This window comes from Hevea brasiliensis, chromosome 16 (genome assembly GCF_030052815.1).
Source record: "Hevea brasiliensis isolate MT/VB/25A 57/8 chromosome 16, ASM3005281v1, whole genome shotgun sequence".
Classification (NCBI taxonomy): Eukaryota; Viridiplantae; Streptophyta; class Magnoliopsida; order Malpighiales; family Euphorbiaceae; genus Hevea; species Hevea brasiliensis.
Genome location: NC_079508.1, coordinates 36880835 through 36905371, shown reverse-complemented (window position 1 = coordinate 36905371; position 24537 = coordinate 36880835). Strand labels below are relative to the sequence as shown.

The following is a 24537-nucleotide window of genomic DNA, read 5'->3' as shown; positions in this document are numbered from 1 at the left end:
CCAAACACTATCTTTGTTATTGTCATTGTTTTTTTAAAAAAATGTGAAAACACTTTATACTTAAATTGAGAAACTAAAAATATTAAAATTATTGTTAAAAAATTCCTGAAATTTGTAATTTTTTAAAATTTATCATGTTCTTTAAATTCTATTAATAGTCTAAATTATAATAATTATGCAAGTTTTATCCAAGTTAATGGGTTAGAATCGAAATGTAGATATAGTATGGGGAAATCACTTAAAAAAATCATGTACTTTCAATTTTTTTTTTTTTTAATTATGCTCTACACTAATTAAATTAGCAAAAAACTGTATGCTTTTTTACTTTTTCTAATTACACTCTACAGGTCTGTTAATTACCTAAAGGACTTGCGATGTTAGGATCATATCACACCAATGGACTTGAGGACTACGGGGTATAATTAGGAAAATTAAAAGTATAGTTTTTTTTTTTTTTTGTAATTTCTCCTAAAATTATAAAATTAAATCATTAATTAAAATATATGTTTAAATTGGTTCAAATATTATTCAAGTAATATAATCAAGTTTTGAATGGGTTCAAGTATTTAAAACACTAATTGGATTCGGATATGATGATTCTCACAAGTAATTTATCATTTGCCATCCTTAGCATAATTTAAAGACTAAAAAATAACTGTTTCTTAAATATTTACTATAAAATTTATATATAATTAATTAAAGAATATACAATAATAGTAACAATTAAGTCTCCAAAACTAGTTCAGGTTGGCTATATAGATCATTTTTCGACATTTAGTTGTGTTCAAAACCAATTCCTTATCAATATTTAAAGATTAGAAATCTTTTGATATTTCCTTTCATGTCATTTTTGTTTTTTCCATTTCCATTTTCATTTCTTTTATGACTTATTTATTACATTGTCATGTTAAAGCATTTTAAGATCAATTAGATTAATTCAAATTGAATTATTAATTAACTCTCAAATTTTAAAGTAATTTGGTATTTTGTATAAATTAAAATGGACAATAAGTAATTTTAAATTCAATAAATTCTAATGAATTGAGGAATTGGGATAAAATTTGCCACCTTTAAATATGTTGCTTATCATCTTCAAATTTGTTCGAATCTGGTTTGAAAAAAAATTATAATTTGGTTTGGAAGTTATCCATTAATATAGATGTTGCTACTGAATTAAATTTGATTGGGTGAGTTTAATTAATGGGGAAATTATATAAAAAAAAAAAACCTATACTTTTAATTTTTTTAATTATTTCTTATACTAATTAAATTACCAATTAAATCTTATACTTTTCAACTTTTCCTAATTATACCCTACTATCACCAAGTCTATTGGCGTGACGTGGTAGGTCTAATAGGTAATTAACGGACCTAGTGGTGGTAGGTTATAATTAGGAAAAGTTGAAAAGTATAGGGTGTATTTAATAATTTAATGAGTATAAGGCATAATTGCAAAAAACTTAAAAGTAAAGCTTTTTTTGGTAATTTTCCCATATAATATCTACAAAATTACCTTAATAAATAAAAAGAATATTTCCATTACTTTTCAATACTAATAATAACAACTATTAGAGGGGTGGTCACTGTTGGACTTTTTAACTAATCAGTTAAGGGAGTTGAGCTGTGGATTTGCTACTGTAACTTTTATTGTAGGCAACATCGAGCCATCAAGTAGTGTCCGATCTTTAGTAATCTCGATCCAAATGCTACTCAAAAGGAGTTAGAAAGTTTATGTTTCTCATATTTATTGTGAAGCAAACTTTTGTGCAGCCTAATCCCCTTATGGGTTCACATATTTTGCACTCTCCCTTCTAGCCTCTTGTCTTAGCTACTTCATGATGCAAATGGAGTTTCTTACTTTCGTCTTTGTATTCAATAGTTTTGTTTGACCTTTGCTTCCTTTCATTACCAAACAAAAAAAGAAAAAGATACCCACAAGTGAACTCAGCCATAGTTTAGTTTGAAACCAAAACTAGACCAGTCCAATCTAAAATCGAAACATATAAAAAATGGATTGATTAAAACAAACTGGCCCAATTTCTAACCAAAATTGGATTTTTCTTTAAAAAATATGATTTTTTTTAAAAGTCCAACCATTGGATTTGTTCAATATCGGACCAGTGTATATCAAAACTAGAACTGAAAGGTGCCTTAATGTCCATTTTTAGCCCCTAAACCTTGAACAAGAATCGCAAATTTCAGCTTGGACCAGCTCAATGGCCACCCCTACCTACTCACCTCTTATCTTAACTAATATGTATATGTGTGTCTATGTGCGCAAGCACGCGCGCGTGTGCATATTTATATATATATTGCTCTCAATAACCTCCAATTTATCACAGTTCCAAAGTTTAGAGCTTTTCACAATCTCACCCTTTTTTAGTTTGATCATAATATTATAAATTTAAGGCTAATTGGTAGAATAAATCTAAACCTTTATTTATGTTGCTCATTTTATCCAAAACTTTTAATTTTGGATAATTAATTATGAAAAAAATTATAAAAAAAGCCAAACCTTTGTATGCTTTTGCATTTTAATCCTATTATTTCAATTTTGACAAAAAAAGCCAAAATTGAAAGGTTTGTAGAAATTTTATCTAAATTTGAAATCCAATTTAGGGGAAGTGTGGCTTTGATGATGTGGCATCCCGTCTAGCATTTTTTATTCTAAAATCATGGTACCCACTTGATACATCATTTTGGTAAATCATACAAAAAAGTCAAATCTTTGTGTGCTTTGGCATTTTAATTATATCGTTTTAATTTTGGCAAAAAAAAAAATTAACCTCTCTCTCTCTCTCATTATGGAAGGAATGACCACACTTTTATCTTCAAGAAACTTCAAGTAGTCAATAGATTATATCACCTAGCAATGCTTTACCATCCCTCAATGTTACTACCTTCTTAGGATCATTTATCGCATCTTCTCAACCTGTATACACAACCACCATGCTATTAAACCAAATCTTGTGATTTCTTGACTTGTCATATTTAACAGTTGGGATTGAACTCATTATCGTTTTCACTTCATCTTCCAACCATCCTAACTTCATCCCCAGCTTAGCTGCTGAACGAAAATAAAAGATAATTGGACTCATAATACAATTTATAGGTCTTGTTGTGTCAAAATATGAATAGAACAACAAAAAGCAAACCTTTCTTCGGCCACCTTCTTGTCTTTAGTAAAAAAATTAGCTTCCATCTGCAACCAATTGGGGATAAAGGATCATCATCTTCACCCAATAGTCGAGTATAAATCAAAACATGCTCTTCTAGCCATTGAATGAAATATGGGCACTTCTCTTTCATTCTCTCATAAATGATATGGCTAAGAACTAGGTGTTTCTCCCCATCTCTTTGTTTCTACTTCATAAAAGAAGAACAATTTCGATGGGAACTTTTGAACTTGAAAATTAACAATAAAAAAGAACAAGTTTTTATATTATAAATTATAAAATAAACTCACAATCAACTAACTACTTATTGCCCAAAAGCTTTAATCAATAAACAAAACCACACCTGTGCCATCTCAAGTTGGAAGGGGCTCTACTGGTCAGGTGGGGACTCATTGGCTGTGAAGACCCATCCAACAATGTTGGTCTGAGGGGCAACCCACTTATGTAAGGCAACTCCTCGAATTTGAATGCCTCGATAATGTCATTAGAGTCTAAAGTAGTGTTTATGGGAAACACTCTGAAGAGAATCACACTAGTAGTGTGTAGCAAAGAGTCAAGGCATGGTTTATTAGTTTTTATGGTGTCAATCATAGTAGAAATAGATGAAAGACAAGAGTTTGGAGAAAGAATAAAAGGGAAAGGAAAGGAATTAAAGTGCACACACGCACTGTAGGAGGTGGGGGCGTGAGGCGAAATATCATATATTGGAATTATGTAAAATGCACCAGGTAATGCCCAGGAAAGATGGTGGAGTCACAATGGTCTCACTTAAGTGCCACCTCCTTAGACAGCATTTCCTAGACATCCACTTCATACAATCCTAATAGAATCAAACCACTGGTAAGTACCGTCTTCCCATAACACTACCACGGTACTAAGGATTTATGCCACGAAGGCATAGATAGACAGGAGTCGCCACCCGGTAATAACCGGGACATATTCAGTGTTTCTTCCGAGGGTCATGGATGGCAACTTACTCCTTGCAGAGTTTCCACAACCGTCATTACCATAGCCCAATGTCTAGGTTCGGGATAGTGGGTACGTGAGGGGAAGGTGTTAGGCACCCCTTATGCCTGGTCTAACCTCGTTAATTCGAGTGCCAGTCCTCTACTAATGTTTCTAGAAGTCTTGTTTATTATTCCTTTATTAAACTTTATCCTAAAAAATGCAATTCTAATCCTACACACGCAAGTAATTCACAAAAAGGGTTGTTGTTTACACACAATTTTCATGCACAAGTAATTCCTATCTATGGGGTTGCTAATTATTTAAATGATATTTACCAGATGACTAAAATTAATTTATTATTGAGAATTTAATTTACAAAAAAATTCAATTTCAAATAACCCTACGTTTCTATTTAACCTAATTAATTAATTTTCACCAAGTTACCCTAAGGATAATTAAACTAAGTTAATTATGTACATGTGTAATTTATTCTAATATCACATAAGTCCCAAACAATCACAACCTAAAAAAGATTTCTAACATGCAAATTTATTTTACAATTACCAAGTATTAAATTAAATTTATTTTACATGCCAATATTAGTTTAATTTACAAACAAGATTAATTTTAATTTACAAAGTATTTATTTAAATTAATTACATGCAAAAGTCAGTTAAATTAAAAAACAAAGTTAATTTTAATTTACCAAATGAAAATTCTATTATTACTACAATTTCATGCCAATGGTTATTCGAGAAGTTTAAAGCTACTTACTTGTTGGTAAATGCAGTTGCCATTGGGGCAAGCTACCCTTAAAAAAGGGTCTTCTCTTCTAGTATGGCAATGATATCCCTAGCTTACTATTGTTTAGCTCCATATAAGCTCCACGCAAATGCCCTCTTTGGTACTTACCTTAGGGCTACTTACCAATTTTATTTGCAATAAAAAATAAAAAAAACTAAAGAAAATAAAAAAAATAAAAAAAATATTAAAAACAATTTACATTGGATTCTAACTCTAGTCTCCTAAAGGGTTAAGATTCATAATTAGTTACAACTACCTAATAGTCTAAGTCTTCTAACATGATCCAAACACTTTATAACACTTCTTGAATTAAAAGAATACAAAAAATAGATCGAATATCAATTAAAACCTAAGAAAATACAAGAACATGCATAAATATACAATTTTCAAATTTTGGCAGATTAACAGTAGCAAGAAATTCGATTTTTTAAAAATAGTTAAACATGCCTAAAAATCATAAAAAAAAATTACAAAAGACAGCCTACATATCATACAATAACATAAAATTTATAAATCAAACAAAATCCTAGCCGAATGGTCTACATAAATCGTAACTCTTCTAAGTGACAGAATCGTACTACTTTTTTGTAAAATTCATAACTCATTAACCACAAATGATATGAATGCAAAGCCAATTGGAAAAGATTCATAAGATTCTGAAGTTAATTTTAGACACTAGATTTGCACAAAAATATTAAGGAACAAGGGAGATATGGGCTCCACAAGTCGGATATCCTGCAAATAAGATTTTACAGGAACCCTAACTTCAAACAGCCATAACTTACAAAATATTAAAGCTTTTTTAGTGATTCTTGAGCCTAAAATTAATGGTATTTCGTGTAGAATATGAATATAATTTTTAAAAATTTTTTACAGATTCAGAAAATAAAGAAAAATAATAAAAATACGAGAGACAGAAACTAAACATGTGCAGAGTTGTGTATCCCCTCAAATTAAACATGATTACATGATCTATATGAACATATAAAATAAATTGAAGACAAAGAGCATAGAATTAAAACATTGTGTGACATAGATCTTGAAAATAAAACAATAAAAACTGACCTTCCAAAAATCTTGTATGAAAATCTTCTTGAAGAAAATAATAATAATAATAAGGAAGAACTCAAAGAGTCTTAAATATCTCTAAATTTCTTATAGCTCTGAATTTTCTCTTCCTCTTTCCTCCCATCATCCCTTTTTCCCTTCTCTAGTAGGGTATTTATAGGGTTTTGAGAGAGAGGTGTGATAGGGTTTGGAATCTTAGGATGATAAAGTTTAGATGACTTAAACAACTACAATTACAGAATTCGAATAAGACTGGGATATGGGTGAGGTGTTTCAACCAATAGAAAGACAGAAAAAAAATGGAAGGCACCAATAGGGAATGAGGAAAAGGTGTGGTAGGATTTGGAGTCTTAGGGTGATAAAGTTTAGATGACTTAAACAACTGCGATTGCAGAATTCGAATAAGACTGGGATATGGGTGGGGTGTTTCAACCAATAGGAAGACAGGAAAAAATGGAAGGCACCAATAGGGAGTGAGGAAGAGAGTGGGGTTAAGGAGGAGAGAGATATTTTGTTATTTTAATTTTTAGAAAATAATTAAATGGGTCCCATTTAAAATTCCTAACTAGGCTTTCTTAGGCCCATAGAGCCCAATTAAACTTAATTAGATCCATTTAAGAACTACCCATATTAAATTTAAACAAAATAAAATTTTATTTAAATTTAATTAAATTAATTTCCCCAAAATTTTATTATTATTTTTATTTTTTTCAAGATCATGCCACGGAATTAATAATTCAGCTCCATGCCTCCAATTACATCTTACAGTCATATAATTTTTCATCATCGGGTTTCCCACGGCCTCAATGCACATGCTCATCACAAAATAAGGGTCTACAGTTTGCCCCCCACTTTGGCGAAAGTTGAAATCAATGCGAAAGCATTGCTCAAGTTTCGTCAAAGTGAAACTCAAATTTCTAATAACTATGAAACATTGGCTATGAGGATCAAGTATATCTTGCTCGGTCGACATACTCTATGTTATGAGACTAGCTACGGTCTCATAATAGTAATAATTGTGTCATGTGAAAAATGAGTGTATCTTGCTCTGTCGATACACTCTGCGTCATGAGACTAGCTACGGTCTCATAACAGTGATAACTGTGTCATGTGAAAATTGAGTGCATCTTGCTCTGTCGATACACTCTGTGTTATGAGACTAGCTACGGTCTCATAACAGTGATAACTTTGTAATGTGAAAATCGAATGCATCTTACTCTGTCGATACACTCTGCATCATGAGACTAGCTACGGTCTCATGATAATGGAAACTCTGTGTTTTGAAATGTTGTGGATTCGTATTTAGGACCGCAGTCCTAAACTACCTACGTATCTCCCTCGCTATCCTGAGGAAGAATCAGACCCACTCGTAGTTCGACACTTGAAACTGTGGTGATGCATGTTCTTCTACGCCTTACACACCTACAGGTGACATGTTGATGCATGTTCTTCTACGCCTTACACAACTATGCCATGTGCCCTAAACAACGTCTAAGGACTTACCAAAAAACATCTATCATGAAATGTTGTGGGTTCGTATTTAGGACCACGATCCTAAACTACCTACGTATCCCCCTCGCTATCCTGAGGAAGAATCAGACCCCCTCGTAGTTCGACACTTGAAACTGTGGTAATGCATGTTCTTCTACGCCTTACACACCCACAGGTGACATGTTGATGCATGTTCTTCTATGCCTTACACAACTATGTCATGCGCCCTAAACAACGTCTAAGGACTTACCAAAAAATATCTAATTCATGATTTGAAAAAAAATTAGGATGACTGGGTCTCAAAATTCTCTCTGATTTTTATGCTTCCTGTATGCTACTTCCTATCATGGGCATGCTGATTTTACTAGAGATTCTAAAAAAACTTAGTCCTCTGGGGACCTCTTTTTGTAAAAACTTTCTTATAGCTTCAAAGTTTTTTAGAAGAATTGTTCACCAAAAAAAGACTTCCTCAAGGTCACAATACAATTTCCCTCTGATTTTTCTTTTTCTTCTCTCCCTCATGCTTCATTATTCTACAGCTATTTCAAAACTTTTTCTGCCTTGACTCCTTTCTCTTCCATGAACTCAATTATTTGTGCCCTAACTTTTGCCTGAAATGCTCTTTCGAGTTTTCATTTCAGCGGGCTTGCTCTAACTTTTGCCTAAGCGGCCCTTTTAGGTTTTCCACTTAGCGAGCTCTCTTTTTTTCTTTTCTTTTTCTTGTTCTTTTTCTCTTTTTTTGAAATTAGACAATCACCAGGATATTCATATCAAGCACCTATTCTATCATGCTCACAAGACAATAGGTTAAATCAAAACAATGCAGTTCAATTACTTAATCTTTTGATATATCCCTCAAGACACAAAACATTCACAATCATAATTCAATAAAACCTATTCCTGGTTAATGCAATAAAAACTTCTTTATTTATTCAGGTACACCATTACTCCCTCTTACATTTAGTTTTGCTAAATTTCTAACCTTCCAAAGTTAGAAATAAGCTTTATAACCTGCCGAATGGCCTTTTCAGGTTTTCCATCCAGATCTTCTCTCATCTCTCCTTTTGCCTAGACTGCCTTTTGTAGGTTTTCAATTTAGCATTTTTTTCTTTTCTTTTTTCTTTTTCTTTTTTTTTTCTTTTGTTCTTTTTTCTTTAACCCTTACTTTTGCCTAGACCGCCTTTTGCAGGTTTTCAGCTTAGCGGGCCTGTCTCACACAAAGTACCATTTAAGCCTGTCTAAATTGACTGGTTCTTGAAATTCATTCCCATCCAGGTCTGATATTCTTACAGTAGCAAGATCTTTTTGACTATGTGTGGACCATCCTAGCTTGGGTTAAACTTTCCTCTTAAGTCAAAAGGAACGGGCCGAGCTTGTTTCAAAACCATGTCTCCCTCTTTGATCTTCGTTGACTTCACCTTCTTATTAAAGACTCTAGCTATCTTCCTCTGAGAAGCCTGCATATGATACAGGGCTCACATTCTCTTTTAATCAAAGCTAGTTCTTCATATCTCTTCTAAGCCCACTCTTTTTTTTTTTTATCTTAGCTTCTAGCATCACTCTTAAGGATCTGAGCTCTTGTTTAATGTATAGTATTGCTTTAGTCTCATACACTAAAGAGAATGGGGTTGCCCCCGTTAAAGTCCTTGCAGTACTATGATAACCTTAAAGAATATAAAGGAGTTTTTCAGGCCAATCCTTATATGTTTCGAACATTTTTTCCCAACTAGAACATTTCCATTCATATGGGAACTACACATTTCCTGCATGTACTTCCTTTATTATTTGCTCAGCCTATTTTTCTATCACACATAAGAGTTTGTAGAATTACCCCTCAGCTAAAGTAAATTGAGTGGCTAATCTATGAATTATTGCTTTATCTCTTTTGTAGGCTTATTGTGAGTATTCTCTCACTTCTAGAGACCTCCTTATGTCTTCATATCATTTTCCTTCTCCCTCTAGGTCCACATGTGCTACTACTAATCCTTCATAGCATAAAATTTTACTCCTCATTAGGATAACTGGCTAAGTCAACTTTTGATCACTCTTTTCCTATAGCGACACCAGCGTGGCTTGGGAATCGGCCATCTGATTTTAAGCTCGAGGCATGTGCTTCTTGGTACTTTGTTAACAAGGCTATAAATTTATCTCTTTTTTCTTGGGTTAAATCTTCAGCTAACTTAATGTCTTTAGGATTATTTGGTGTACCCAAATTAATAGAGATCGATTTTGATGCATTAACAAAAATAGATTCTAAATGATTATGAATGCCATGCATATGCCCATTAGAATAAACATCAAACAAGTAAGCAGAAGGACTGGGAGTGTTATTGATCTTGGCCTCGAAATCTTTATCAAGTACATCAGAATTGGAAACATCAATATCACTACTGTGAGCATTACAAAAGATAGACTCAAACATAGGGGTGTAGCTTTAGGTGTTTGGCTTTTCATGCAGTCCTCAGATCAATGGTGCTGATTTTCTGCTTTAGCTATTTCACATGTGGTAACCCCTAATCATATGTCAAGGTAATTGTCCCCTCTTTTAAGAACTTAGGAGGCTTTAGCTCTTCTTCCTCTTCTGTTAGCTCATAGCCTAAACCATGACTCGTGATCTGCCCCATCATCTCAAGAAAAGTCACCAGACCATCTATACTTTCTTCTAAGCCTGTGCTAAGAAAAAACTCCATCCCTTTCTTCATAGTAGCCACCTTTAAATCCATCTAGTTTTTATAGATCCCAACAACTTGAAAATCAAACACTAGTGGAACTGAACCATCTAGTTGTAATGCAACTACCTCCTTATCAAAATTGGTCCAAACATCTAAAGGACCCTCATCATAGCTAGAATTATCACAAATATCCACAACCATTATAGATTGAGGTTCATTGGGCTTTTGGATGGGTTGGATAGGTTCACTGGGCTTTTGGATGGGTTGGATAAGTTCATTGGGCTTTTGGATGGGTTGGATAGGTTCACTGGGCTTTTGGATGGGTTGGATAAGTTCATTGGGCTTTTGGATGGGTTGGATAAAGTCAATAATTTTGTTAGGGTTATTTGGAGTGATGGAGATCATGTAGAGATCTGATGTAGGTGGAAATTTTGGCTAGCTATGGGGCTTTTAGGTTGATTTTCTATGTCAATTATCCTTTTGGCATCAATTAGGTCTTAGATATCATGCTTAAGTCGAAAGCATCAGTCAGTGTCATGATTGTGGGCTTGGTAGGACCGGTAACATTGGTTGATATCATAGCTAGGTGGGAGTGGATTTGGTAGTGGTCTGGGTGCTAAGAGCTATAGGAGGTCTTGAGTTTTGAGATGCTCCAAAACTTCGGATAAAGGTTAGCTGAATTGGAAAAATCTCCTTGGGGTGTGGGACACAATTTGAACCTCAATAACTTTAATGCCACTTAATTGGCCTACCTTGGGGCCTCTTTCTAAAGTTGACCACAATTGTCTCTTCTAGCTCAAACATCTTGGCATTCAATATTTCGTCAAGCACGGCCATAGTTTTTTCCATCTTAAGTAGTGCAGGAGAAATCCTTACTAGTCTCTTCCATTCCCTAACCCAAGTGACCTGATTGGAAGTCTCTTTGGTGTGTTTTGAGGCTATGTTTGCTCAAAAAAAAAAAAGGATTTAAGGATTAGCCTAAGCATGCTGTGTACATGAATGCAATACATGAATGGACCATTTTTTTTCTTTTTTTTCTTTTTTTTTTTTGGCCTTTACTTTTACAAAACCAAAACTGAACCATACCAATAGAACGAATCGAACCAAAAATGTACCATATAAACTGAACTAAAATCGAACCAAAGACTGAATCAAAACTATAAAAAAAAAAAAAAAAAAAAAATCTCCAGAACTGAATCTTCGCCCCCTTATACCTTCAACTCTCACGTGCAGGGAAAGAAAAAATTCTATCCTAGGCTATGGTACACTGGACACACCAACAGGGGGTGGTCCAGGACGATCCTTCCCTCACAAATAAATGATTTATATCCTTAAAGTTTAACCATAAGTAAGCATCCTCTTGCTTAACATGGGTTTTGAAATGGACTTAGGCCTATACACACATTGGGCCTATGCATAGGCCTAGGTTCATCTCAACTACCACTAGAACTTATGGTTTGAACAGTAAGGTTATAAATCTAGCACAACAAAAATCTATGGGGTACCTAAGGTTAAAATCTATGACTCATGGGCTTCATCGGGTAGGAAAAGGGTCACCCATGCGAGAGCTTGTCCATTAAGCACAACGGCCGGAGCTGTGGCTCTTTTATATACTCGAAGGTACGGGCATGGGGTGCTAGCATTCACCAATTCGTCATAGCTTGAGTAGAACCATGGTCTCCTTGGCTAGTACTAACGAGGCTAAAAGGGTAAGGGTGATCCGTGTGATAGTGTAGTGCAATGCAAAAAGTTTAACAAAGGAATAATATTAGACTAATAGAAACATGTCGGAGTAACTATCCATTTAGTCCCCAGTGGAGTCGCCAAACTGTAGGAGGTGGGGGCGTGAGGCGAAATATCATCCATTGGAATTATATAAAATGCACCAGGTAATGCCCAGGAAAGATGGTGGAGTCACAATGGTCTCACTTAAGTGCCACCTCCTTAGACAGCATTTCCTAGACATCCACTTCATACAATCCTAATAGAATCAAACCACTGGTAAGTACCGTCTTCCCATAACACTACCACGGTACTAAGGATTTATGCCACGAAGGCATAGATAGACAGGAGTCGCCACCCGGGTAATAACCGGGACATATTCAGTGTTTCTTTCGAGGGTCATGGATGGCAACTTACTCCTTGCAGAGTTTCCACAACCGTCATTACCATAGCCCAATGTCTAGGTTTGGGATAGTGGGTACGTGAGGGGAAGGTGTTAGGCACCCCTTACGCCTGGTCTAACCTCGTTAATTCGAGTGCCAGTCCTCTACTAATGTTTCTAGAAGTCTTGTTTATTATTCCTTTATTAAACTTTATCCTAAAAATGCAATTCTAATCCTACACACGCAAGTAATTCACAAAAGGGTTGTTGTTTACACACAATTTTCATGCACAAGTAATTCCTATCTATGGGGTTGCTAATTATTTAAATGATATTTACCAGATGACTAAAATTAATTTATTATTGAGAATTTAATTTACAAAAAAATTCAATTTCAAATAACCCTACGTTTCTATTTAACCTAATTAATTAATTTTCACCAAGTTACCCTAAGGATAATTAAACTAAGTTAATTATGTACATGTGTAATTTATTCTAATATCACATAAGTCCCAAACAATCACAACCTAAAAAAGATTTCTAACATGCAAATTTATTTTACAATTACCAAGTATTAAATTAAATTTATTTTACATGCCAATATTAGTTTAATTTACAAACAAGATTAATTTTAATTTACAAAGTATTTATTTAAATTAATTACATGCAAAAGTCAGTTAAATTAAAAAACAAAGTTAATTTTAATTTACCAAATGAAAATTCTATTATTACTACAATTTCATGCCAATGATTATTCGAGAAGTTTAAAGCTACTTACTTGTTGGTAAATGCAGTTGCCATTGGGGCAAGCTACCCTTAAAAAAGGGTCTTCTCTTCTAGTATGGCAATGATATCCCTGGCTTACTCCCGTTTAGCTCCATATAAGCTCCACGCAAATGCCCTCTTTGGTACTTACCTTAGGGCTACTTACCAATTTTGTTTGTAATAAAAAAATAAAAAAACTAAAGAAAATAAAAGAAATAAAGAAAATATTAATAACAATTTACATTGGATTCTGACTCTAGTCTCCTAAAGGGTTAAGATTCCTAATTAGTTACAACTACCTAATAGTCTAAGTCTTCTAACATGATCCAAACACTTTATAACACTTCTTGAATTAAAAGAATACAAAAAATAGATCGAATATCAATTAAAACCTAAGAAAATACAAGAACATGCATAAATATACAATTTTCAAATTCTGGCAGATTAACAGTAGCAAGAAATTCGATTTTTTAAAAATAGTTAAAAATGCCTAAAAATCATAAAAAAATTACAGAAGACAGCCTACATATCATACAATAACATAAAATTTATAAATCAAACAAAACCCTAGCCGAATGGTCTACATAAATCGTAACTCTTCTAAGTGACAGAATCGTACTACTTTTTTGTAAAATTCATAACTCATTAACCACAAATGATATGAATGCAAAGCCAATTGGAAAAGATTCATAAGATTCTGAAGTTAATTTTAGACACTAGATTTGCACAAAAATATTAAGGAACAAGGGAGATATGGGCTCTACAAGTCGGATATCCTGCAAATAAGATTTTACAGGAACCCTAACTTCAAACAGCCATAACTTACAAAATATTAAAGCTTTTTTAGTGATTCTTGAGCCTAAAATTAATGGTATTTCGTGTAGAATATGAATATAATTTTTAAAAATTTTTTTACAGATTCAGAAAATAAAGAAAAATAATAAAAATACGAGAGACAGAAACTAAACATGTGCAGAGTTGTGTATCCCCTCAAATTAAACATGATTACATGATCTATATGAACATATAAAATAAATTGAAGACAAAGAGCATAGAATTAAAACATTGTGTGACATAGATCTTGAAAATAAAACAATAAAAACTGACCTTCCAAAAATCTTGTATGAAAATCTTCTTGAAGAAAAGAATAATAATAATAAGGAAGAACTCAAAGAGTCTTAAATATCTCTAAATTTCTTATAGCTCTGAATTTTCTCTTCCTCTTTCCTCCCATCATCCCTTTTTCCCTTCTCTAATAGGGTATTTATAGGGTTTTGAGAGAGAGGTGTGATAGGGTTTGGAATCTTAGGATGATAAAGTTTAGATGACTTAAACAACTACAATTACAGAATTCGATTAAGACTGGGATATGGGTGAGGTGTTTCAACCAATAGAAAGACAGAAAAAAATGGAAGGCACCAATAGGGAATGAGGAAAAGGTGTGGTAGGATTTGGAGTCTTAGGGTGATAAAGTTTAGATGACTTAAACAACTGCGATTGCAGAATTCGAATAAGACTGGGATATGGGTGAGGTGTTTCAACCAATAGGAAGACAGGAAAAAATGGAAGGCACCAATAGGGAGTGAGGAAGAGAGTGGGGTTAAGGAGGAGAGAGATATTTTGTTATTTTAATTTTTAGAAAATAATTAAATGGGTCCCATTTAAAATTCCTAACTAGGCTTTCTTAGGCCCATAGAGCCCAATTAAACTTAATTAGATCCATTTAAGAACTACCCATATTAAATTTAAACAAAATAAAATTTTATTTAAATTTAATTAAATTAATTTCCCCAAAATTTTATTATTATTTTTATTTTTTTCAAGATCATGCCACGGAATTAATAATTCAGCTCCATGCCTCCAATTACATCTTACAGTCATATAATTTTTCATCATCGGGTTTCCCACGGCCTCAATGCACATGCTCATCACAAAATAAGGGTCTACACGCACACACACACACACAGATGGTTTTTTTTTTTACCAAAATTGAAACAATAGGATTAAAATACCAAAGCATGCAAATGTTTGGCTTATTTATATGATTTGCCAAAATGATATGTCAACATGGTCCCATGATTTTAGAATAAAAAATTCCAAATAGGATGCCACATCATTATAGCTGTAATGGCCCAGCCTACTAGTGATATTGTCCACTCTGGGCCAAAGCCCTCACAGTTTTAAAACGCGTCACTAGGGGTTACGAACCACCAACTTATAAACCCAGCATCTCTCCCGTGTTTTGCCGATGTGGGACTTGCCTAGGGTGTTACAATAGCCACACTCCCCCCAAATTAGATTTCAAATTTGGATAAAATTTTTGCAAACCTTTCAATTTTGGCTTTTTTTGGCAAAAATGAAATTATAGAATTAAAACGCAAAAATTTGCAAAGGTTTGGCCTTTTTTGCATGATTTCTCCTTTGATTATAACTTTTAAAATTGAAAAAATTTTATCCAAAAATCATAATCGAAGTTGGCGATTTTGACTTATGTTACCTGGATAGTTAGGTGTACTTGCCATGTAACATTTTTTTTAATAGATTTAATCCGTCTTATCATTTAATTCAATTGGTCGAGAAAATCTAAACATTTACATTTGTTACTCATTTTATCTAAACTTTTTAAATTTCAACAATTGAACCAAACTTTTCAGAATTGAAAAAATTTTATCCTCGAAGTTTAATAGTTAAATTACAATTTAGTCCTTAAGGCACAGCAAAATCTATAATTTAGTCCCTATACTTTCAAAACCAAGTAATTTAATTTATAAGATTTAGCAAAACCTACAACTTAGTCCCTCCGTCTAATTGATCATTAATTATAGTAAAAATGATAGAAATATACTTAACTTTTATATTTTCTAGGAAGAGCAATGGGAAGTTGTGAGTTTCCCTGTCCTAATCTAGTTGTCACATTCTGCAATCAAGTCGGAACCCGTCTTTGTCTACCAGCCAGTCTCTAGACAAACCCTTAGCCTTTGGAAACACAAAAATCAAAACTACAGTGAGAGATCTCACGTGTTGAGTCATAACTTTTAAACCTAACCTAATTGCATCTTTGTTTTTCCAGCGCAATAATTTTTTTTATTTTATTTCATGAATCAAAATTTTGCTAATTAAAATCTAAAAAACATATATTGAAAAAACCCAAGAAAAATTCCAAAACAATTCTAAAAAATTCTTGACACGGAGAAGAATTGATTTTGGGGAAAATAATATATTTATTATACTATTTAACTATAAATTTTAAAATTAAGGGATTAAGTTGTAGGCTTTGCTAAATTTCAAAAACTAAATTGCTTAGTTTTGAAAATATAAGGACCAATTTGTATGGTTTCGCCAAATGTCAAGGACTAAATTGTAATCCTAATTTGGGTCTTGGATGAAATTTCTTTAATGTTGAAAGGTTTTGTTTAATTGTTCAAAATTAAGAGGTTTGGATAAAATGAGCAACAAACGTAAATGTTTGGATTCATTCAACCAATATTTATTAGAAAATGTTACATGGCATATCCATCTAGCTCTCCAGGTGTCAAAAGTCAAAATCCTCAAATTAGAATTTGGATTGTGCATAAAATTTTTTTCAAGTTTGAAAGTTATGATTAAATTGTCTAAAATTAAATATTTTGGATATAATGAGCAACCTATGTAAAAGTTTAGATTTATTTTGCCAATAGGCCTAAATTTAATTTAAAGTTTAGTTTTTTCAATCTTATCTCAATTGGCAGAACACGACTAAGTTGTGTAGTTGACGTATAATACATGAGCAAGCCATGTAGTATTTGGTTTCTTCACCTAGCCATTACTCAATTAATGTTATGAAATTCTATTACATCTAACCTTAGTAAGGTTAGCCATCATGAGCAAAATTATCTATGAACATTATTTATGAAACATTAAGGAGATGTAGGTTCTCATGTGCATACACACACATACATACTTGACACACTATCTCTAGGGTAGGCTCTAATTCTTTTCCTATAGGCATCTAGCACTATCAATTTAACTCTTTCATCTCTCTAATCTATATTTAACAAGAGCATTATTTCAATTTATATAACATTCTCATTATCACATATTCCTAAATTTTTATATGTTCTAGTGGCACTAAAGGCGTTCAACCTATGACAACAATTATTTTTCTCAACCCTAAAATCCTTCACTATCTCAAGACACACAAGATCATGTCCGTAACCTTTTCACTTGTAAAATTTTCTAGACTAATTACAAAGATCTCAAATCACATACATTCATAGTTCTCTATCCTAACAAGTTATCCACAACTATTTCACGTTTCAAAATTAGCTATCATATTCCTAATTCATAAACTATTACTATTTCACTAAATCTCTACATTTCATATGCTCAAACAACATTCATTCATAACTTAATAACTATCAAAATCAAAACATTTAAGTTGAAATTTTAGATGTTTAATAGACATTCATATCAATACAACATAAAGACACCCTTGTTATAACAATAAAAACACTCATATAAACATAATATACTATAAAAGAACATTCTAACTATAATAACCACTAGCAAAAAGTAGCCACACGTAGTGGGCCTACGACAAATATATATATATATAATCTATGTTCAATTAATAAATAAATTAGGTTAACCATTTTGGGCAGGATGGTTTTGGGACTAAAAGTTATTTAGATCAGTTAGGCCTAGGTTGTTACAATTGGTATCAGAGCTACCCTAGGTCAGAAAATTGTGCAAAGCTAGTGGGTTATGAGGAAAAGGTTCCTCGTGGCTAGAGACAATGTTGAGTTGCCCAAGACATTAGCGAACCACAATACCCAAGGCTCCGGTCCTGGCATAGCAATTTGATGCACTTGTATCATATAGATATTTTAAGGCACCTTTGTGTTGTATTTCATAGCATTTAGGTAGTTAACTTCATGAGTTTTACTTAGTTTCATCAATTTTTGCTAATTTTAATAGTCTTTACTTAATTTCATGTTTCTATATCTTTTCAAGTGATTAATGAAGATCTAAGACATAGAAGTCAATTTAGCGAGTTGAGAAGTTAGAAAAGTCAAAAAAGCATAAGTACATGGGCTGTGTAAAAGCAAAACTCACCCCGTGTAACCTTCTGGCTAAGAGAACTTGAAGTTTAAAAGAACTCAAGTACACGGGCCGTGTAGTTGACCACATGTAACATGCCATGCCCCGTGTAACTTGTTGTCCTCCCTAAAATAAGATATGCAAAGTGGTCTAAAAACTTACACAGGTCCGGCCGTGTAGTGCCACATAAGGCTGTGTACCTTGCACCAGACAAGACTTCTAATTTGACATGGATTCTGCTACACTCAATCCGAACAAACTTCTAAGGATTTTAGGACTCTGAAATAAGACCTTTAAGCACCTGATATAAATACTAGAAGGAAAAAACAAGTAGGAGAGTTCACTTTACTTTCAACCATAATTTTCTAAGCAATTTGGAGATTCTGCTTCAAAGCTCAAAGAGAAGGATTATCAGTTGAAGTTCCAAAAGTCCAAGGCTCTTTTTTTTATTTCTTCATATTGTTTCATGTTCTTTTATTTTAATTTTATTTTGTTTGTTAAACTCACCATGAGTGAGTAGTTTGTTTAATTCTAAGATTAGGGAAGTAGCAATCTCAAATTCGGTTATGGATTTATACTAAAGTTATTTAATGAATTTGAGTTTTATTATTTGATTCAATCTTCTGCGTTCTTAATGCATGCTGTGTGTTGGTACCCCCTTAGTTATGATATAAGATGTTAATTGAAAAACTAAAAGGTGAATATTGATATTAGAAATTAAGATTTTAAACTAGGAAATCTGACCTAGAAACAAGCTAAAATCCTTTGTAGAGTTCTATAATTAATTAAAGAGCTTAAAGGGTTTTAATTAAGATTGATCACCATGAGAGTAGGATTCAGATTAATTAAAATACACCTTAGGTACCTTGAGAGATGACTTAAAATATCTTAGGATTAATTTATATCAAAGTAATAATTCTCAATTTGTTGAATAGGTAAGGTTAAGTCCATAATAAGGTTGAAGTGCAAAATCTTAAATCTGGAATTATTTTTGTGAATTGCTTTCTAAGTTTAAGTTTACTGTTTTGCTATCTTTTATTCTCAATAGTTTTAATTAGTTTAACACAACATTGCGATAAGGACGTCACAAAATTATGAGGAAAGATTATAACACCCCACTAGCATAAAATTATGAGGAAAGAATATATATATTTATTTATTTATTTGGGTCAGTTGGGCTTGGGTTGTTACACTAACTATTCCAAAGTCTAATCTTTATTTACAATATAATTCCAATTCATAATACACTAGCTTCCAATTACCTCATAAATCTCTTTATTTACATAAATATATTTTCATTTCAATTCCTCCCAATAATTAAATTCACATTCATAATTCTAAGAAAATTTTTAATACTTGTAATTCTTTTCATGTAATCTCTAGATTCCTCAATTCATAAAGGTTAGAACTACTCTACTATGCAAGTAATCCTATTCTTGAGTATTTGTATTTCTATAGCTCTCTTTGCTAATTCTAGATCATTAATTAGAATTTATGAGGAAAGAATTTATACTCATGGCAAAGAAAAAGGAAAAGATTTTACTCAGTTGCCTCCAAAAGATAGCGAAACTCTTAATTTAATTTTTTTTTCTTTCTTTTTTGTTGTTTTCTAAGTCAATCATCACTCTAGAGAATCATTAAAATTGATGAGAAAGTTGTTGGAACTAAAAATTTAGGAAAACTAAAGCAAACCCTACTGCTTTAAAGTTGGTCTAAAGTCTTTAAGATAGACCAACTCCTTCTTCTTTAGCATATACCAACACTAGAAATCACTATTCATAATTAAAAGAAAAATAGATGGTGGAATGAATAATTTAAAGAGCAACAAGGGATTTACAAATTCCTAAATTTTGTTAAAACCTTAGCTTCACTATCTTTTTTATTTTTCCTCAATCTTTTTATTTCCAACACTTTTAACCATTAATATAGGTCATAAAGAAGGGTTGGAATTTTAGGAAGAGAAATCTTCATGATATCATGTGAGTGAAGTTCTTCCTCGAGTGTGGTCAATGGAGTGATTCAATAATTCAATTGACGTAAAAGGGTTCTTTTGGTCAATAAAGGCATCCAAAATGAACACGCAACAGTGTTGTATTCTTATTGATTTGATGCCTTATTTGATACAAAAAACACTTTTGCGTCATTAGATTTTTCGAATCACTCCACTGACCACTCTAATTGTCGCAAGGGTTTTTGCGGTCACCTGGACGAGGCTCCCACCGAAGTGGGAAAAGTGAGGAGTCGCCACTTTAATTTTGAGGGTAATTAAAGAAAACCATTTGTAAAGGTAAATTAAGAAGAAACCACTTCGAAAACAGAGATTCTAGGTTCGGGGTTTGTATATGGGTGGGGAAGGTGTTAGGCACCCCACCTCGTCCCTCAATGAGGGTAAGCAGATTTATCATTATGCTCTTTATAAATTAAAATTGATAATTTTGGGGGTTCGAGTGGCGATGTTAATCCTTCATAAGGATAAAAGGAACATTTGATATTTCACTATTTAGGGCTGCTCAAGGACATGAGTACATGAGATGACCCTTAGTGAGTAAGTATCGAGTAGCAAATTTTTGTTTAGGGGTTACTTTGTGAATTGAAGTTGTGGTATTTAATTTGGGTATTAGTTAAGAGAATTCAGGTAAGGACTCTCTCCCGATCCCTTGATGTATTAATTTAAATGGGAAATTTCAGATAAAAACTCTCCCCCCATCTCCACATATTTTTTAAGGTTTTGACTGAGAATCGAGTAAGAACTCTCCCCCGATCTCTTAAAGTATTATGTTTAAAGTTTTAAGCGAGGGATCTCGGATAAGAACTCTCCTCCGATCTCCACATATTTTTTAAGGTTTTGGCTGAGAATCGGGTAAGAACTCTCCCCCGATCTCTTAAAGTATTCTGTTTAAAATTTTTAAGCAAAGGATCTTGAATAAGAACTCTCCTCTGATCTCCATATATTTTATTGAAATTTTGGCTGAGAATCGAGTAAGAACTCTCCCCCGATCTCTTATAGTATTCTATTTAAAGTTTTTAAGTGAAGGATCTCATATAAGAACTCTCCTTCGATCTCCATATATTTTATTGAAATTTTGGCTGAGAATCGGGTAAGAACTCTCCCCTGATCTCTTATAGTATTCTATTTAAAGTTTAAGCGAAGGATCTCTGATAAGAACTCTCCTCCGATCTCCATATATTTTATTGAAATTTTGGATGAGAATCAAGTAAGAACTCTCCCCCGATCTCTTATAGTATTCTATTTAAAGTTTAAGCGAAGGATCTAGGATAAGAACTCTCCTCCGATCTCCATATATTTTATTGAAATTTTGGATGAGAATTGGGTAATAATTCTCCTCCGAACTCTTAGAGTGTTTGTTAGGATCGCATATTGTGAGGACTTTGAACTAAGGATTCTAGTGCCTGAGGGCGCTAGAAATTCGTGCAAAGCTTTTCTTTACCCACTGAGCCTTATAATTAGAGGGTGGATACAAGACCGAACTTCTCACCGATCTCCTATGTGATCGCCCTATCAGAACTCTTTGACTGGCAATATCCGATCTCTTTTGATTAATAGTCTGGGACCCAATCTTATCTCGATTCCTGCTCTATTATGTTATCTCCTGGGCTCGTTTCGTAGCCTGACCTCAAAAATTTTTCACGTGACCTACTGTTCAACCTTTTATTACGACTATCCTTTTGTCATTTTTATTTGTTTGAAAACTCTCATGTTAAGATGCTTCTACCGATAGCTTTTAAATTTCCTACAAGTTGTCCACGACCAAAACCTCTATTTTCGAAGGAAATGAAAACTAAGAAGAGGTAAATAGAGTTTACGAATAAATAGAAAAAGAAGACTCGGGAAATTATTATTGGCCTGGATAATCTATGTTGGGATTTTAGTACGACTGAATATGATAGAAATTTCAAGAATAAAAATAGATAAAATAAAGCACGAGTATTCAACAAAAGTGACAGTCTAGACACTTACCTGTGGGGAGTTGAGGAAACTAATGAGTAAACTCCGGTGTCCACAAATCTTGTAGAGGTGGAAGCCAACGGCCAAAAGACTAAAACTTACTCGAAGTAGCAGGAACCAGGTCGGAATGAAGTTGAACAAGGAGAGTAATGCACTGATATCGAGGCAGTAGGAATGAAACTGAATAAAGAAAATGGCCTTTACGGAGCAATGAACGGGCACTGAAAATGAAAATTTCAGGGCTCAGAACTCCTTCGATGAAGATACTTAAGAAAACTGGTTCCAAAGTTTCTCGAAAGCTCAGAATGGCAAAGTAGCAAGACTGAATTAAATTTCAGAGTTTTTCCACTATAATCAGCACCATTTTTTTTTCGTCCGTCCTACAGTATTGCTTACAGGTATTTATAGGGAATGGGTGCTCTTAATGAAGGGTCAAGATCTCTCCAGGGAAGACAGAGGGTTTAGATCCAAAAGGACATAATCTAAAGTCTGAGAATTAAAGAGAATTAAAATGGAGGGTTGGGATTTTATTCAGAATATCCGTCCTTTCTGCTTTTAATCGAACGGCTTAGGGTCTTGCTTTACAAGATGGATCCGAAGGCTGGGAATAAAAAGCGCCGAACCTATCGTCTGTTTTTTGATCCAAGGGCTCCGGGTCCATCCTTACAATTGTGATCGTCGGTAGAGATAAAAATGTGCAGAACTGCTATAACTGTTTTGGCGTCTGTCAGCTAGGTGGGCATTTCTGCAAATGAGGCGTGCGGTGAAGATTTGATTACGCCTGTAACACTTTAACTAACTCGGCTCTGATTATGAAGAGAGTTATTTGAAAGCTATTCAATCTCTCCATGCTTTCCGATCTCTATTCCTTCCGATCTCTCTATTATGACCTTCTTCTTTTCCAATCTCTTCATATCGGGTCCCCCATCGCTTCCCGATCTCTCCCATTCTAGATTTTCCTTTTTATCTGACCTGCCTTGGTCAAAGCAATTAATTCTTCAGTTACTGATGCATCCGCTTCGGTTTCTGCATGCAATAAATGCTCAAGCCCTATATGTATGCACCAACGAGAAATCCCCTTCACACTTCACTTCTCCTCCTTCAGTTTCTCCATTTCTCCAATTCTAGCATCTCTGGTAATAATTTTGATTATGGTGATTGCTTTTGATCTTTTTTCAACTGTTTTCTTCGCCCTTCGCCTGAAAATTTATGATCCCGGCGATCGGAGAACCATGAGGACAACATCTAATGACAGTGAGGGAACCGAACTAATTTACCAATCAAGATCGAAAGTGACGATCGTGCCGATGTCAAATCAGTCTACTGGTATAATCGGTGAACCGATCTCGGGCAAAAGGACTGCTAATTTCAATCTTAATGTCAGTGAGTGCCACTTGAAGTTCATTTGGCCCTTCACCACATCGGGCGTCTCGACTGCAGCTCGGTTCTGGTTGATGACATCGACAATGACTCCGCTCACTATCATGAGAGTCATAGTCACTCTATTTGAGCTGCATATCTATCCAATACGTGTGGCTGGCTTTTTGATCAAACACATCTTTTGATTCAGCCATAAGACTAGGCTTTGACATAGGCCCTTACTAAGTAAGATGTAATGCTGATCTTTAGAGATCGCCCAAATGATGTAATCTGATCTATAAAGATTCCCCTAATGATATAATCCGATCTTTTGAAAATGAAATGAAATTTTATTTGAAGGTTTTTATTTTATTATTGCATTAGTTATTTTTCCGATCTCTGATATGCATATCCGATCTGATCTCTAAGTGAATCGCCATTAGCTGATCCGTGGTTTTGAAAGTTTGCTCAATCCGATAACCCTAACTAATCGATCTCATTTATTTGATTTTATTAGTGTTTCTGGAACCTTCCCGCGACGTGTCAGGAAAGTGACCAAATTCCACTAACCGATGCGTCGCTTGGGACTTTGTGAGCATTAAATGCTCAGACGGGTATAAATAGGGGGAGGGTAAGTCAGTTGCTTCCTTATGTCATTTTCAGAACTTCCCTAGCAATCTCAGCATTCTCTCGTTTTCTCAAATTTTTTTTTCCTGCACCGATCACATTCCAGTAAGGATTTTGATTCTTTTTTCGGTTAATTTCTTTTGTTTTTCTGAAAATGAGCAGTGTTGAGGGTCAAAGCGCTGCGAGCCTACCTTCCGTCCATGTTTTGTGGACCTCGAAAGAGGACGATGTGATTAGATTAGGCGGTCAAACCAGTACAGCCATCATTCCAATTACTGGATCGGCTACCAGACCGAGGCGAGGGGCGTCTTTGAGGAGAGAAAACCTGCCAATTGATGAGTTTCCTTTGGTCCTGAGAGAAACCGATCTCCAATTTATAAGTCAGGAGTACAATCTACGGATCGACTCCTTTGAACTGATCAAATGCCATGGTGACCATCAGGCCGATCACTTCTTTGATGAAAGCGATCTCATCAT

The 24537-nt window shown here is 33.8% G+C and overlaps 1 pseudogene; it reads right to left on the bottom strand.

Moving 5' to 3' along the window:
* Nucleotides 1-1811: 1811 nt before the first annotated feature.
* LOC110669920 (clavaminate synthase-like protein At3g21360) lies at nucleotides 1812-24262 on the bottom strand (annotated as a pseudogene).
* Nucleotides 24263-24537: the final 275 nt, after the last annotated feature.